This window comes from Orcinus orca, chromosome 18, assembly GCF_937001465.1.
Source record: "Orcinus orca chromosome 18, mOrcOrc1.1, whole genome shotgun sequence".
Taxonomy (NCBI): Eukaryota; Metazoa; Chordata; class Mammalia; order Artiodactyla; family Delphinidae; genus Orcinus; species Orcinus orca.
In genome coordinates, this window is record NC_064576.1 from 25,424,150 (window position 1) to 25,442,080 (window position 17,931).

Consider the following 17,931-nt stretch of genomic DNA (forward strand, 5'->3'; position numbering starts at 1 on the left):
TAGTTTTTTTTAGATTCCACAAGTGATACCATGCAGTATTTGTCTTCCTCTGTCTCACTTATTTCACTTAGCATAGTGCCCTCAAGGTCCATCCATGTTGTCACAAATGGTTGAATAATATTCCATTGTGTATATATACCACTTCTTCTTTATTCATTCATCTACAGGCAGATACATAGGTTATTTCCATATCTTGGCTGTTGTGAATAATATTACAGTGAACCTGGAGTACAGATATCTCTTCAGTTTCTTATAACCTTTCCTTGGAAAATATACCCAGAAGTAAGATTGCTGAATCATATGGTACCAATTTATATTCCCACCAAAAGTGAACAAAGGCTCTTGTTTTTCCACATTCTTACCTACACTTGTTATCTCTTGTACTTTTGATGACAGCCATTGTAACAGGTATGAAGTGATATCTCATTGTGGTTTTAATTTGCATTTCCCTGATAATTAGTAAATTTGAGCATTTTTTCATGTAGCTCTTGGCCATTTGGAGGTCTTCTTTGGGAAAATGTCTGTTTAGTCCCTCTATCCATTTTTTAATAAGACTATTTGTTTGTGGTTTGCTATTGAGTTGTATTAGTTCCTTATATATTGTGGATATTAACTCATCAGATACATGATTTGTCATTATTTTCTTCCATTTTGTAGGTTGCCTTTTCATTTTGTTGATTGCTTCTTTTGCTGTGCAGGAGCTTTTTTTTAGTTTGATGTAGTCCCACTTATTTATTTTTGCTTTGGTCACTTGTGCTTTTTGTGTTATATCCAGGAAGTTGTTCCTAAGACCAAAGTCAAGGAGTTTTTTCTCTGTGCTTTCTTCTAGGAGTGTTATGGTTTCAGGTCTCTTCTTTAATTCATTTGAGTTTATTTTTGTGATTGGTGTTAAGATAGGAATTCATTTTTATTCTTCTACATATAATTATCCAGTTTTTCCTACAGTGTTTATTGAAGAAACTAGACTTTCCCCATTGAGTATTCTTGTTTCCATTGAGTATTCTTGTTTCCCAATATTAGTTAACCTTATATGGGAAGGTTTATACCTGGGCTCTCAATTCTGTTCCATTGATCTACATGTCTGTTTTTATGCCAGTACCATACTACTTTGATTAATATAGCTTGATAGTATAGTTTGAAATCAGGAAGTGTGATGTCTCCAGTTTTGTTCTTCTTTCTCAGGATTCCTTTGGCTATGTGGGGTCTTTTATGGTTCCATACAAAATTTAACATTGTTTGTTCTATTTCTGTGAAAAATGCCATTGGAACTTTGAAGGGCATTGCACTGAATTTATAGATCACTTTGGGAAGTATGAACATTTTAATAGTATTAATTCTTCCTGTTCATCAATACAGGATATTTTTCCATTTGTTTGTGTCTTTTCAACTTCTTTCATCAAAATCTTATAGTTTTCAGTGTAGAGGTCTTTCACTTCCTTAGTTAAATTTATTCCTAAGTATTTTATTGTTTTTGATACTATATTTGAGTGGGATTGTTTTCTTTATTTATCAGAGATTTTGTTGTTAGTGCATAGAAATGCAACTGATTCTGCATGTTGATTTTGTATCCTGAATCTTTACTGAGTTTGTTGATGAGTTCTAACAGTTTTTTGGTGGAGTTTTTAGGATATTCTATATGTATGATCATATCTGCAAAGACATTTATACTTCTTCCTTTCAAATTTGGATGACTTTTATTTCTTTTTCCCGCCTAGCTAGGACTTCTAGTAAGACGTCGAATAGTAGTGGTGGGAGTGGGCACCCTTATCTTTTCCTGATCTTAGAGGAAAAGATTTCAAACATTCACTGTTGAGTGAGATGTTAGCTGTGGGCTTACCGTAATGGTCTTTATTATGTTGAGGTACATTCCTTCTATACCCAATTTGTTCAGAGCTTTTGTCATAGAAAGATGTTGTGTTTTGTCAGATGCTTTTTCAGCATCTATTGAGATGATCATATGATTTTTATCTTTCATTCTATTAATGTGGTGAATCACATTTATTGATTTGCATATGTTGAACCATCCTTATATTCCAGGGATAAAACCCACTTGATCATAGTGTATGATGCTTTTAATGTACTGTTGAATTCTGTTTGCTAATATTTTATTGAGAATTTTTCTATCTATATTCATCAGAGATATTGGTCTGTAGTTTTCTTTCCTCATAGTGTCCTTATCTGGCTTTGTCTTGGAGTAATGCTGGCCTCGTAAAATGAGTTTGGAAGTGTTCCCTCCTCTTCAACTTTTGGAAGAGTCTGAGAAGTTACTGGCATTAATTTTTCTTCAAATATTTCGTAGAATTTACCAGGAAAGGCATCTGGTCCTGAAGCTTTTATTTGTTGGGATATTTTTGATTACTGATTCAACTTTCTTACTAGTAATTAATTTGTTCAGATTTTCTATTTCTTTATGATTCAGTCTTGGTGGTCATATATTTCTAGGAAATTATCCATTTCTTCTAGGTTATCCCATTTGTTTGTGTATAATTGTTCCTAGTATCCTCTTAGAATGCTTTGTATTTCTGTGATCATCAATTGTAATAATTTCTCTTTCATCCTGACTTTATTTATTAGGGCCAAAAAGATTTCTCTTTGCCCTAAGCCATGCCACCTCGAGGCAGAAATGACACGGATAAAGCCAAACTGTTCCTCTTACCCTCTCCACTTCACCTAAACTCCTATATTTTGCTCCAGTATTATGCTGGAAATTCTCTACTTTAAAGCTGGACTTCCATGAAGGCTTTCTCATCCGCGAGTGATTGGCTAAGACAGTGTTTTCCAGGGGCTTCAAGACCACAGCCAAGAAGGGCTGGAGCCACTGCAGTGTCCACAGCTGGGACTGAGGTCTATATGCCTATCATCTGACACGTGGGTGGCTGAGACTCCTGCCAGGTCGCTTTGTGTTTGGTGCTGAATCCCACAGCTCCAACCAAGGCACTTTTTTTTTCCATGGCTAGATGCCAAATTGTTTCTGGGGTTGGGGGTGGGGCACAAAAGAGGGACATTTTCCAGCCGTGATGCTAACGTCACTCCCCTTTTTTAAAAAAAAAAAAAAAAAAAGAATTAAATACCTCATTTTATTCTTTTTTTTCAACATCTTTATTGGAGTATAATTGCTTTACAGTGGTGTGTTAGTTTCTGCTTTATAACAAAGTGAATCAGTTATACATATACCTGTGTCCCCCGTCACTCCCCTTTTAACGACCACTGAGCACATACTATATGCCAGGTTCAAGGCCGGTCACTTTGCTCGCATTATCCCAGTTAACAGTCTGACAACAACTTGACGAAGCTGATTCTATTGTTATCATAAGTATTGTAAACATGAGAATACTCAAAAGAAGTTAAGTAACTTACTCGTTACCCACAACTATAAATAGAACTTGCACCTCCATCATGGTACGAACCATGACGTGACAGGACTTTCTTTGCTCTCTAGTCCTCATTGCTCAACAATGTTATTATGTGTCAGGTGCCATTGTAGGCATGGGAGATATAAATAGATGAACAAGCCAAAGACCCTGCCCTCATGAAGCTTCTATTCTAGTACAGAAAGCAGATAACAATCACGGTTTGTTTTGTTTGTCTCCATTACAAAATTCTGAGTAGTAAGTGCTGTGAATACTCAAACGGAATAGTTAGCTCGAGAGTACCTAGCAGGAGACAAAATGACCAGAATAGCCTCTGAGAAAAGACTTCTCTTAGGAAATGGTATTTGAGCCGAGATTTGAATGATGAGGCAGTACTAGCCATGTAAATGTTGGGTGTGGACTCTTCCAGGTAAAGAAAAGTGCTCAGGAACATACTGTAAGGGAGGAACATGCAGGGTATTAACAAGACAGAATGTATTAAAGAGATGGAATGATCCAGTGTTCTTGGACCTTGGTAAAGAAATGGGATAGTGTAGGAAATGAGTTAGAGAAGCAAGCAAGGATCAGATCGTGAAGGGCCGTGGAGGCCAGGGTGAGGTCCATGGTAAAATAAGGTATGAAGTAAAGTAAGAAGCCACGGGAGATTTTTAAGCAAAAGAGTAATTTGATTTAGGTCATGATATATTTTTATGATAAATTTAACCTATGTATTAGCATATATATATATGCATGAAATAAATTTTAAAGTTTAACAAACACACATATCAAACATTTAGTCATGGTCACTGCTGGGAAAGGGAATGAGATTAGGAGATTGACGTGGGGTTACAAAGAGGGACTTCTACTTTATTTGCATTGTTTACATCTTGTGCATTGAGAACATATTTATGTATGACTTGAAGAATTAAATTAAAAATAAAATAAATAACTGAAGGAAAATGTTTTGGGTATAAGCCAGAGAAATAAATCATTATCGAACTTCGCCCAGAGATCACATTTTTTCATGAAGAGGCACAAAATCTATGCCCAAGCACAGTTTTCAACATTCATAGGTTTAAAGGCTGAAAATTAAATGAAATCTAGAATAAAAAAATCATAAAATGTGTTTATCTTTATATCATTCTAAATTAGGACATATATGTTAATACATAAAGAAATTATTCTCATTATTAACCTTTGTTAATTTGAAACCTCTGAAAGATGGAGGTTTCAAAGAAGAAAGAAAGAAAGGTTTGAAAGAAGAAAAGAGAAGCAAAACGTATTCCTGAATTTCTGCTGTATCATACAGTCCAGAAAGAAACACAGGAGCAATCCAGTTAGCAGTAACTACTTATAAAAATCCAGTCTGGTATGTGTGTCCAAACATGAGTATCTTGCTATCAGTATAATCACATACAGGTAGTAAATATTATTTAAATCAGGTGTAAGAGAAGATGTGATTCCTGTGGTTTTTTCTTTCATCATAAACAGATGCCCTTTCAGACTATATGACATGGTTTTAAAAATTACATATATTCCAAACCCAAAGAGAGGTTATAAAAAATTGCCATTTAGTAAGTAGTTCTTATCTACTTTCTTATCTAGATAAGAAAGAAGTACAAACATGGTTTTCAATCTGTGTCTATTTTTTATCACTCATATTTAATTTGGATAGCATCAATATTATACTCATTAAAGACAATTCAATTCTGAATTTTAATTGCATGGGACCTAGTGAGCTCTGTGGCAGGAAGAATGACTAGATACTTTGGTTCTGAAAGGCAGCTTTTGACTTGATGAGCGTGGTCACCAATACCCTTCTAGACAATGTAGCAGCTTGAGAAGCAAATCACCCTACAGAAGAGGATAAATAGTCCAGAGGGAAAGGGGAATAGTTGTGAGTAGAACATGGTGATGTGTCATTTAAAGTATCCTCCAGTCCAGATCTTTAGGACACTGGTACCAGGCTCCTAGAATTCAGAGGTTAATATTAAACCAAGAGAACAACCAAACGAAATAGCTAAATCACTAGAGATGCTAAAGAAGACAAAGAATTAGGGCAGTGGAAAGCCTTCTTAAGCATTTAAGAATTCACCAAACATTCATCTACATATTGTACAGGCATCACATGAGATTAAAAGAAAAAGACATAATTTCCCAGGGACAAGCTATTAACATGAGCAGTTTTGTCCAAACCAAAAAATAAAGAGAAAAATTGGATTTTTTATATGCTCCAAAATCTTAATAGTATAATCAGAAACTATTAGAGTTGTTGTTCAAGTTTACCTTGTTGAACCAAAGGCTATGCATGCACTTCCAGAGACACTTAGCAAGTGACAGATAAATATATATTGAGCACCTACTGGTTGCAATGCTCCAAGCTAGGCATAGGGAAAACAGTGGTGTAAATGTTATAAACAAGAACACGATACAGTCTATTCTCATTTGGAGCTTAAAGTCTAAAGGAGAAAATAAGCATAAAACAATTAATGTCAGTGACAATTGGTTAATGAAGTTCATTGTGCTGAGAGTGTATAATTAGTGACCTTAGCTATTCAGAAGGCGTGAACCGGAGTCAATGAAGGATTCCCTGAAGAAAGGATATATAAGTTAAAAAGTGAAGAACTAGTAGGAGTTAGCTGAATAAAGGAGTGGATGGAGGGTGTAGAAAAGTATTTCCAAAAGAGGGAAGAGCATGTGTAAAGGTCCTGAGGCAGACAGGAGGGAAATCTCGGAAGATGGCCAGAGATCACAGCTCAAGAGAGAGCCTTACAAAAGATGAGGCTATTGCGGTAGACAGGTCTAAGACCAGATAGGGCCTTAGACACCACATTAAGGATTCGGATTTATTTTAAGAACAATCAGGAGTCATTAGGAGGGTTTGAACTAGGAAAAGAATAAAATAAGGTCTGTACTATTATAAAGTTACCTCGGCTATTGTATGAAGAATGATCGGAAGGGATTAGGGGTACATGTGGGGAAATAAAAGAGATTTTTACAGCAGGTGGCTCAGCTATGGTAAAGGTGCTTGGGATATAAAGAGAAGACTCAAGAGATTGCTAAATAGGTAGACTGAACAGGACTGGATATGTAGATAGAAGACAGAAAGAAGACAAAGTCCATAACCCCTCACAGATTTATGGCAGGGACATATGAAAAATCCATCAGGATTCCTACTATGTATGGGTACCAGAGTTTTGACACTTCCGGTCTGAATAGCTTTGCAATGCAGTACCTGTGAAGATATTTTAAGGGATCATTTGGATAGTATTCTGCAGTCATCAGGAAAATGTATACCTTCTAGACAGTCTCCAAGGATTCTGAGAAACTTTACTGCAACAAATTAGCCCCTGAAAAAAGCTTGTGATTCTGTACCTAAGAGCATGGATATTAGCTACCCTCTAGAGAGAAGGTAGCCAAAGGAAGTAGGGAAGCATCATTGCCTCTGGGAAATGAGCAAGAATGATGGGAAGACCAGAGAATGCCACTAAGCTCAGGGCAAGAACATTAAATCACAATTTTTGCCAAGTATTTCCGGGGAAGAAGAAGCTGTTCTCTATAAAAGTTCCCCAAAGATGCTGCTGATTATCTACCTAGAGCTGAAATCCCAGAAATCCTGAATCAAGACTTGAGCCTGTGACAAACAATGTGATGCAGTCTCCTAATTATTAGTAACAGAAAATCTCAAGAAAGAAAATAAAAGTGGAATACGATGCAGGCGTCTCTCTGATTTAGCCCATGTAAATAATTATATGTATACATGGAACACTTACTAGGATACACATCTATGTAGTATGTCCAAGCCCCTTTGTTATACAATGTCTACCCACAGCACTGCCTCCTAAACATCTTGTTAGCTGGATGATAATTCTTTTTTCTACGCTCCTCCTTAAGGACACATTTTTAAAGAGAATTCTTAAGCCTCTAGCAGTTATCTTTTGTCCTATAGTTAATCTCTTAATAAGACCAATTTAGCTGTAATATAAATGGTAATGCATCGTGTACTATTTACTGCACAATTCTGAACTTGCTCAGAGATTGCCTATAAGCAGGCTGGCGTTACCCATGGGCAGAGTTGGTTAGGAGAAACATGGAATGTTTTCAGAACCATAGAGAAGATTCAAGTTTTTAACCCTTGTTCTGGGAAGAGTTATTTCAGACCTTGTCAGCCCTTCAGAGGACTGCATTGGGCATGTGTCTGTTCTTAAAGTCTGAGGGATACAGACTCAGACTTGGGTTAAATGCGTAACAGTAACTGGGCTGTATTTGCAAAAGGGCCTATGAGCATAGAACAGGACAAACAGTATGACTTAACAATCACTCAAGGAAGTTAGAACATTACCTGTGAGTGAGGTATATTACCAGATGTGAAACACAGTAGTAATATTCCATTTGAATTTCTTGGGTTGTATGTCTACTTCCTTTTTTCACAGATTCATACTACCATTATTGGTTTAATTTCATTTGCCACTGTTGAGTAGTCTGCCATTTGGAATGAGCTTGCATTCCATCTGTTGTAAGTGAAGGATTTGCAAGTGGCATTATTCCATATTTTCTTAAGGATTTAACGTGTCACTAGCTTTCAACTGACTCTACTAAAGGGCTTTTTGCCAGAACCCTACCTGATGCCAATTTTCATTCAATCTCCATAAATGTTTATTAATACAATAGTGCACAAAATCTTCTTTAACTACTGAGCATGCCAAAAGAGGTATTTGTTTTTCTGCTTCTCTATGCCCATATTTAAACATGTTACATAAATATGTCCACACCTAAATCTGTCCCATCTTGTTGATCCATTTTTAAAATTCACACCCTGCCTTGTATAAACACAACCCAACCATGAAAGTAATTTGTTCATGAGTCATAACCATACAAACATTGAAGTAATTGTAAAAGCAGCTCTTGTTAGTTTGCAATTAGGGGTATTAAGTTCTATATCATGCTGCATTCAATTTTCGGAAAAAAGTCATAAAGGGTTTTATTTGTTAATACTCAATAACATTTAATCATAGACAAAGACAAAGACAAATATATATCCATTTCAACACCTACAGAAATAACTAGCTGCCCTGGGTGCATCATGGCAGATGGTGCTGTTTTCTTAAAGAGTATATACAGAATATATAAACTGAACAGGTACTTACAGACATGCCACAATAGGCTGGAATGGTCTGTCTATTTAACATAATATTTTTAAGGCCTCATATTCAGTATCAGAAAAAAATACCTGTTGTATAACTATAAATTTGAACCAAATGTGCTTTAGAGCTCAACAACACTCTGTATGTAACAGTGATTCAGAGAAGGTACAATTCAAAGGTAAATCTACTCTCACTGTTAAAAAAGATCTGAGTGTCTCCCTGTACTTCACAAGGTAGGAATGCCATGAATGGATTCCTCCTAGAAATCTTTGTAGTACCCTGAGTTCTGGCAAGGTGCACATTATCTGCCAAAACTCTCCTGATAAAGCAGAGTCCTCAAGCCACCTGGCGAATCTCTCGGTAGCAGAAGTCACTCCTCCTGTGTCAAGTGTCTCATTTATCAACTCCTCCCTCCCCCCTCACTTACCTACACTGAATGTGCTTAATATCTATCAAAGTTATCCCCTGCTCTCCAACATCACAAACACTTCCTACATTGGACTTCTTGACATTTCTTACCATTCATTAAAATATTTATTAATTGATCTACTAGTTTCCAGCTGAATTCCCTTCCAATTCATTCATTACACGTTCAAACACAAATCTCATCACGTCACTCCTGCTTCATATCTTCTAACGATCTCCTCAGTAACTCCAGGACTCCCGAGTAGCATTTCCACTTAGCTCAGGGACCTCAAATTGTACTTTTTTTTTAAAGCCCCGGCTCCATTTTCACATCTGCTTTGTGCCTATACTCAAACACTCTCTGCCCTAACTTCTCTAAACTTGCTGTGCTCTCCCATTCAGGGCCCTTTGTTGAGAATGCCTTTCAAAAGCTAGCTCAAGTATCTGCTCTTTCCTGAAGATTTCTCAGAAAACATGTGTTAGAGGAATGTGGGATGTGGTGAAAAGCTCGCTCTGCAGAGCAGCTGGTGTTCGAAAGTGCTGGGATCAAATTCTAATTCTCCGGCTTGGCTGTGTGATCCAGAAAAAGCTGGTTGGTCCCCACACATAACATTCAGCCACAGCCATCCTCGTTAAGTGGGTGCTGCCACCACGGGAGAGGACAAGTAGTCAATGCCTGAGCACCCATGGTCCTTCCCACTCTGGCTGTAGCGATTTTTTAATTGAGATATAATTGACATATAACATTGGTGTGTTTAAGGTGTACAATGTGTTGAGTTGATACATTTATATTTTGCCATGATTACCACCATGGCATTAGCTAACACCTCTGTCATGTCACATAAAAGATTTTGTGTGGTGAGAACGTTTAAAATCTAGTCTTTTTGCAAGCTTGCCAGCCTGTCATCTTTTAGGACTTTTCCCGTGTTATATGCTCCTGTCATTCCTGGACCACGATTGTCTCTGCTTCCTTCTAGACTTCCTGGATCCCTACAAACCATCGCCAGTACTTCTTCTTTCCTGCTGCCTCTATCTGGCCAGACAGCTTAATCTTTGGCCTTGGTCTGGTCTTTAAGTATACATAATATACTTAGAGTATAGTGAATATATAATATTTAATATATATAATATACTTAAAGTATATATAAAAATATATACTATTTATCTATATATACTACTAATATATATACTATTACTAATATATTACTAATAATACATACTAATATATATAGATTGATATATATTAAAATATATAATATATGCTAATATGTATATACTTAGACAATACACATTTTTAACATACAAAAGTAACTTCAACTATAGTTTTTTGCCTACATTAATATGATAAGGTTGCACTGCCCTCCATCTTTCTGGCCTAATCTCCCCCTCTGTATCCTCACTCTGGAACTCATAAGCTATTCTAACTGAGTCACATAACAGCATTGATTACAATTTATGGTATACTTACTGTGTCCTAGGCAGGATACAAGACAGTTTGTATACATTGTGTTATTTAATTTTCCCCCAAATCCCAGGAGTAAGTGTTACTAGCACCACTTTAGAGTCAAGGAAATGAAAGAAGAGGGGTACTTACCCAAACGCCACTCGTAAGGGCAATATTGCTGCACATACACACAGAGCAAGGCAAGTCAGAGAAAGGTGGTAGAATAGAAAATCGTGTATGTGTATCTGGAGGGTTAAGGGAGTAGTGGTCAGGGACTGGCAAAAAAGGAAAACTCAGGGAGTAAAAGAGACACCTCAGAAGGATTTGTAGGGGAAACACTACATTGAGTATTTGACATGATTCATCTGACCCCAAGACCCCCATCCCAATACCTCTTCCAACTACACTCCTAGACCCTGACTTTAAGTCTGAAAGACCCACATTCTCACGACATCTTCTTTTGCTGTCCAGGCCTAAGGAATGTGTGTCACCCAGAGGTAAAGCCAGATGCCTCAATCTTGAGTGATAGGGTCAAAAGCAGTTGGAGACTGGGGAGCCAGAAAATGAGAATCAAAAGTATTACCAATGGGGGCTTCCCTGGTGGCACAGTGGTTAAGAATCCGCCTGCCAATGCAGGGGACACCAGTTCAAGCCCTGGTCAGGGAAGATGGTCCATGCTGTGGAGCAACTAAGCCCGTGAGCCACAACTACTGAGCCTGCTCTCCAGAGCCCACGAGCCACAACTACTGAGCCCCCGTGCCACAACTACTGAAGCCTGCATGCCTAGAGCCCGTGCTCCACAACAAGAGAAGCCACCGCAATGAGAAGCCCACGCACTGCAACAAAAGTAGCCCCTGCTCGCCACAACTAGAGAAAGCCCATGCACAGCAACGAAGACCCAACGCAGCCAAAAATTAATTAATTAATTGTTTTAAATAAAAGAGTATTACCAGTGGATCATGGGCTGCTTTGCTGAGTTAAAGAATTTTATAAGAAAAAAATTCAACCAGGAATTTTGGAAGAGATGGCATCGGAACATAAACAGCACTGAGTCAGAAATCAAAAGGAAGTTAACTGCAGGTGGAAGAAGAAGTTAGAAAGAAGAAAAAAATTGGACTAACTATAACTGTATTTTTTAAGATTAGAAAGAATCTGTGCTCTGAAAAATAATCATTATAATAACAACAGTTACTGTTTTATGAACACCTATTTTGTGCAACATGCTTTGCCCTCCTAATCTCATAAACCTTACAACAACCTTGTAAAATGGGTGTTATTATCCCTATTTCACATGTGATGAAATCACTCATTGCAAAAGAATGAATAACCTGCTATATTAGTCAGAGTTCTCCAGAGAAACAGAGCCAACAGGATATATATATCCTATATAAATTATATATGGAAAGAGATTTATTATAAGGAATTAGCTCACATGATTATGCAGGCTGACGAGTCCCAAGATCTGTAGTCAGTCAGCTGGAGACCCAAGAGAGCCAACAGTATAGTTCTAGTTCAAAGGCTGGCAGGCTGGAGATCCAGGAAGAGACCATGTTTCTATTCAAGTCTGAAAGCAGAAAAAAAAAAAAAAAAAAGTCTAAGCTCCAAGGAATTCAGGAAGGAGAAACTCCTTCTTATTCAGGGGAAGGTCAGCCTTTTTGTTCTATTCATGCCTTCAACTGACTGGATGAGGCCCACCCACACTAGAGAAGGCAATCTGCTTTACTCAGTCTATTAATTTGAATGAATGTTAAACTCATCCAAAAACACTCTCCCAGAAACATCCAGAATAGTATTTAACCAAATATATGGGTGCCCCATGACCCAGTTAAGTTGACATAAAATTAACCATCGCACTTGCCTGAAGCTACCTAATTTGTAAGTACTGGAAATGGGATTTAAACCCAGATCTGTCCTTTGAAAAAGTCCACTGCTATTCATCTATGCTGGAAACATGGGACCACAAGAATGACCTAGAATGTATGATTCTGTTACTTGAAATTTTTTCCAAGATCATAGAAAAATTAGTTGCTGAGTGATTAGCTAGAACATTTAGCTAGATTAGCTAAAAAGCCCATTTAATTTTTGTACTTGAACCAAATGAGGTACGCTGGTACCAAAACACCTCAGAAAAGGACAAAGGGGTTAATGGTGCTGAAAGAGCTCTGAAACAGGGAGAAGCCAGCCACCTGGATTTCTTTCAGTAATGCAGGAAAGTTTTTTCCAATGTCCACAATTTCACAGCCTCACACAAATTACATGTCAATTTGAGTATAGTCAAATAAAGAGCAAAAATTAATTTGAAAAAGGTCCTCCTTTACACTTGCAATGGTACCTTTCTTGCAATGGCTCAAGAGAAAAGGGAGAATCACATTTTTTTGGTTAAAATAAGAAAGTCAACCCCCAAATTATAGGTGATCAATACTTGTATTCTGTCCAGACAGCTTAACAACTTTTTGGAAATCAAACATCAGGAATATGTTAAAGAATTAGCTGATTGAAATTATAAATCAATTCTGTTTTTTTCCCCCATGGTTTCATGAGACACTATATTCTACAAAAGGGGAAACATACTGCTCAAAATAAGCCTGGTTCAGAATGTATCTGCAGGTACAGAAATTACAACTCCTTGTTAAATGAAAAAGAGTTATACATGAATGCTATTCATAGAACCCACTAACTAATATAACCATATGCTCTTTTCCTCAGTTAGTTTTACTAACTAAATATGTACTATTTTTAAACTTGTCTGAGGTTTTCTGAACAAATCAGTGGGCTTCTAATTCCATCAAAGTCCAATGATAAGCCTTCAAGATTCCTTCAGCATCAGAAGAAATCTTTCCAGAATTTATTTTTTTCCAGAAAAAAAAAGAGAACAGTCTGATCAGTGAAAGGATAAAATCCATCAAATTGGAAGCAATTTGATGCCTAGGATGATTGTATGTCTGAGGACTAATAATCGGTTGTGGTATGCTACTTCTTAAAAAAGATACTTTGAGGTTATGCACATCATCTGTCTAATTTGCAGAAATTTGCTGAGTCAAGCAGGTCTGATCCACTACACATTCACTTTTTTTTTTTTAGGCCTTCAGATAAGTATCCTGTGGGAAACGCTACTTAAAATGGGAAGCCCTGAAAAAAAAATTTAACATCTTACTAAATATGAGGTTGGAGGTTACCGTTGTGAATTTATATAAAGGTAAAATAAATTTATATTGGGGCTCAAAATGTCATGTTCACACTTTCCTAAAATGAGAAACAGCAGTCTAGATGGGATAGCCTTGGACTAAGAGTTGAGCCTGAACTCTAACCTCTGAACCTGGGTCTGAACTCTAACCTCTGAACCTGGGTCTGTCATTCTTTTTCGGTGACATACTCAGGTCACTGTCCTTCTGTTTCTTTATAAATAATTCCTAATATGAGAATAATAATTACTTTGTATTTCAAATGTATGCTATGATGATTCTATAGAAAAATACCAAGGAAGGAATGAACGAGAAAGCCCTTACAGTAATGACAGAAGAGTGGGCATGAGTAGGCAAATCAGGAAAAAACATTGGCACTAAAGATCTGGATGAAAAAAGGTAAGAGGAGCAAAACACGGAACGGAGTCAAAAGAAAGCAAAAACCAGCGTTCCCAAATTATACCAATTATAGTTTTGAAAAGAGGGAGAATTAGAAGTTCCTGAAAGTAGAGGATTTAATGCTTAATAGGGAAAGGAGGGAAATGCAGTAATGAAAAAGAGGAAGAAAAAGCTCTATCTGGTGTTATCTGATATCCAGCAACTTCCCAGAAGACCCTGAAGAGAAGAAGAAAGATTCTTAGGCAGATCGAAGTATTCTAGAGTGTATTTACATTTTTACGTGTGAGAGCATGTTTGCTTCTTTCTCTTATTTGATATTAAAAAAACAGGCCAGAGACCCTTAAAAGCTTTTTTTGGTAGAGTTATAATCAGGAAAAGATGCAAAGAAGTCAGAAATTGCCCATATAGGGATTAAGTTATGAAACTTTTTGACTAAAAAGACATGGAAATATTTCCAAGACACATTGTTGAAACTTTTCAAATGTCAGGGTTGTATGATGTAAGTTTGGGAAATAGCACACTGATTTATTTCCAAGATTTATTTGGGGAAAAGAATCAGAAATACAAGCTGCAATTTGTAACAGCACTGTTCAAAAAGCCAAAAATGAAGATTGTTTACATATTGTATTAGAAACGAAATACTGGCTAAAGACAACCACTTTTTGTATTCAAAGAGTACTGCAGTGTTAGACTTCACCAAAGAACTTAATGAACTGATATGAAGTTAGCATAGAACAGTACCTAAGCTAAGGAAGAACTGAAAAATGGATAGCTAAAAAATGCCATCCAAGGAGATATGTTCTTGACCATTTATCCACATAAATGTAGTAAGAAAACAGATGACTCAGTGAAAGCAGCAGCAGCTAGCAAATCAGATGAATAAATAGCTGGTGGATGTACTTCATTTTTAGATTGCCTTCTTTGCTACATAGATTTAGTTACTTGAAACTGAAAGATGCACATGGACTTTTGGGGAAGAGCACCTTCTGGAATGTATAATTGTATTTGTTTCAAGTAGCGCTTTCTAATCATCACACTGGTCAAAATGCCTTATGCCCTCATTGTATTGGTAAAGGTGACCAACAACAATAGTTTTCAAAAGGTTTTTGTGGAAATGTGTATGAGTTTTGGTTTAAAATGAGGACTATCTATTATTGTGTTTGAATGCTCTGATCTTAGTGAAGATCCTGCAAAAAGATAGAAATAATACATCTGAAAAGGATGTAATATATAAGTATGTTAACAACACAAAACTTAAATAGTTACAGGAAAATTGTAGGAAGAAAGATCCAAAAATGGATAAAGCACCAAAATGTTTTAAAGTCTCATTTAAAGGTGGATGTGGCCCATATATACAATGGAATATTACTCAGCCATAAAAAGAAATGAAATTGAGTTATTTGTAGTGAGGTGGATGGACCTAGAGTCATACAGAGTGAAGTAAGTCAGAAAGAGAAAAACAAATACCGTATGCTAACACATATATGGAATCTAAAAAATAATGGTTCTGACGAACTTAGTGGCAGGACAGGAGTAAAGATACAGGCATAGAGAATGGACTTGAGGACATGGAGAAGGTGGGAAGGGTAAGCTGGGATGAGGTGAGAGAGTAGCATGGACATATATACACTACCAAATGTAAAATAGATAGCTAGTGGGAAGCAGCCGCATAGCACAGGGAGATCAGCTGGGTGCTTTGTGTCCACCTAGAGGGATGGGATGGGGGGGGAGGGAGACGCAAGAGGGAGGGGGTATGGGGATATATGGATACATACAGCTGATTCACTTTGTTATACAGCAGAAGCTAACTCAACATTGTACAACAGTTATACTCCAATAAAGACATAAAAAAATAAAATAAAATAAAGGTGGTCTCCTACTTAGGATCTCACCTTATACAAAAGTATCCCAGGGTACTTTAAAGTCAGCTTGGGTATAGTCCCAGCTCCACCACTTTCTAGCTAAGTGATGGCCTAGGAAGACCCACTACACTCTCTAAACCTCAGTTTCCACGTGGATGAAATGAGGTTAATAATAGTATCTTCTTTATAGTAATGTTTTAAAGATTAAACCTCTATCACATTACAGTATAATTATTTATGTTCATGGATCTTTCATTCTTTCTTTCCATCAGCAAATATCACTTGAGAGCCTACTAAAGTGGATATTGACTCTGCCTCTATCTCTCTGACTCTTAGTCATGTGGCTTTGAGAAGACTACTTAACATCTTTGTCAATGTTATCATCTATAAATTTGAGATAAAAATAGCACATACCTCATAGGGTTACTGTAAGATTAAATGAGCTAATACAAGTAACATATTTAGTACAAAGCCTAATAAAAATTAGAAAATCAATAGATGTCAGCTAGATTTTTATTAATGTTTTCTTCCTCCTTTTCCTCCTCTTTTTCCTGCTCTTTCTTATTCTTTTTTCTTATCACCATCATCATCATCATGCATTCTGCTAGACCTTGTCCTATTAGGAGGTGATATTCTTTCTTTCATTCTACGGTAATAAATATAAGTATGATACTGAACGTTAGCTCCTGTGATTGGTCAAGACCTTTTAGTTTGCAGCAAAAGAAAGTCAACTCAAACTGTCTTCACTGAAAAAGGGAAATTCTTTGGCTCATGTAACCAAACAAAACAAAAGCAAGAGGTGGGGCTGGTCTCAACATCATTTGGATCCAGGAACTCAAACTTTGTCAAGACATTCCTTCCCAGCATTCTCATCTCTGCTTCATTTTCAGCATAGGTTCCATTCTCTCCTTCTGCAGACAGCTCTCTCTGTGAGGCAGAGATCACACACTGAAAGTTCTGGGTCTGAATCCTAACAGGTCCTGACAAGGTGACAAGGGACCTTACTGTCTAGCTCCAATCGGAAAAGAACATGGAAAAGGCATTAATTGGCCTGTTCTGGGTCACATGCCCTTGAGCTGCATGAGATTATGCACTATACATGTTATGATGAGATTATATTCTATATGCTAACAGGGAGACAGTACAGGTTCACAGAAGTGGAGAGGAGTGGAAAACAGCATATCCCATGGAAATCACCAGCATTTTGTTGATTTGTGTCACTGAGAGGTCCCCTCGCTGTCTTCTCCCTTTATAAACTCGGTGCCTAGTACTGTTTGGTGCCTAAAGGATATCCATAAATACTTTCAAAAAATTAATCTCTCAAAAGACTGACATTACAATCCCAATAAAAACCTTTTGAAAATGACTGTTATTGGTCATCTTTACCAATACAACGGAGGACCATAAAGCATTTCTGACCAGGGTGGTGATTAGGAAGCACTACTCGAAAGTAATATAATTATACATTCCAGAAGATCCTCTTCCCTGAAAGTCCAATTTTCAATTTCTTTTCCTTTTAACAAGACCATTTGAAAAGATCAACATATGTTCATGATGCTCAATTTTAAATATTTTTAATAAATATCTATTACTCTTTCATAGTTCAAGCTGCTGTAACAAAATACCTTAGACTAGGTCGCTTATAAACAACAAATATTTCTTTTTCATGTTTCTGGGGGCCGGGAAGTCAAAAATAAAAGCACCAGCATATTCAGAGTCTCATGAAAGCCAACTTCCTGGTTCACAGAAGCTGGTTCCATCTTTTTGCTGTGTCCTCAAGTGGTGAACGAAATAAGGAAGCTCTCTGGAGTCTGTTTCATAAGGTCACTAATCCCATTCATGAGAGCTCCACCTTCATGACCTAATCATCTCCCAAAGACCCCCACCTGTAAACATGTCAGTCACATTGAGAGTTAGGTTTCAACATATAAACTTGGGGAGGACACAAACATTCACTTCATTGCATTCTGCCACCGACCCCTCCCCGTCCCACCAAATTCATGCATGCGCAATATAGTCATTCCATCTTAATAGCCCCAAAAGTCTTAAATCATTCCAGCGTTAACTTAAGAAATCTATGTCCAAAGTCTTATCTAAACATCATCTAAATCATATGGGTAAAACTCAAGATATGATTCATCTTGA

At 37.0% G+C, this 17,931-nt stretch overlaps 1 long non-coding RNA gene across 1 annotated transcript in view; it reads right to left on the minus strand.

The window, feature by feature from the left end:
* The window catches only part of LOC125961930 (uncharacterized), a 193,214-nt gene extending 181,304 nt beyond the window's left edge, over positions 1-11,910 (minus strand). Inside the window, exon 1 of the long non-coding RNA XR_007473065.1 lies at positions 11,776-11,910. This is a non-coding gene — a long non-coding RNA (uncharacterized LOC125961930). The remainder of the gene's footprint in view (positions 1-11,775) is intronic.
* Between the last annotated feature and the right edge of the window lie 6,021 nt (positions 11,911-17,931).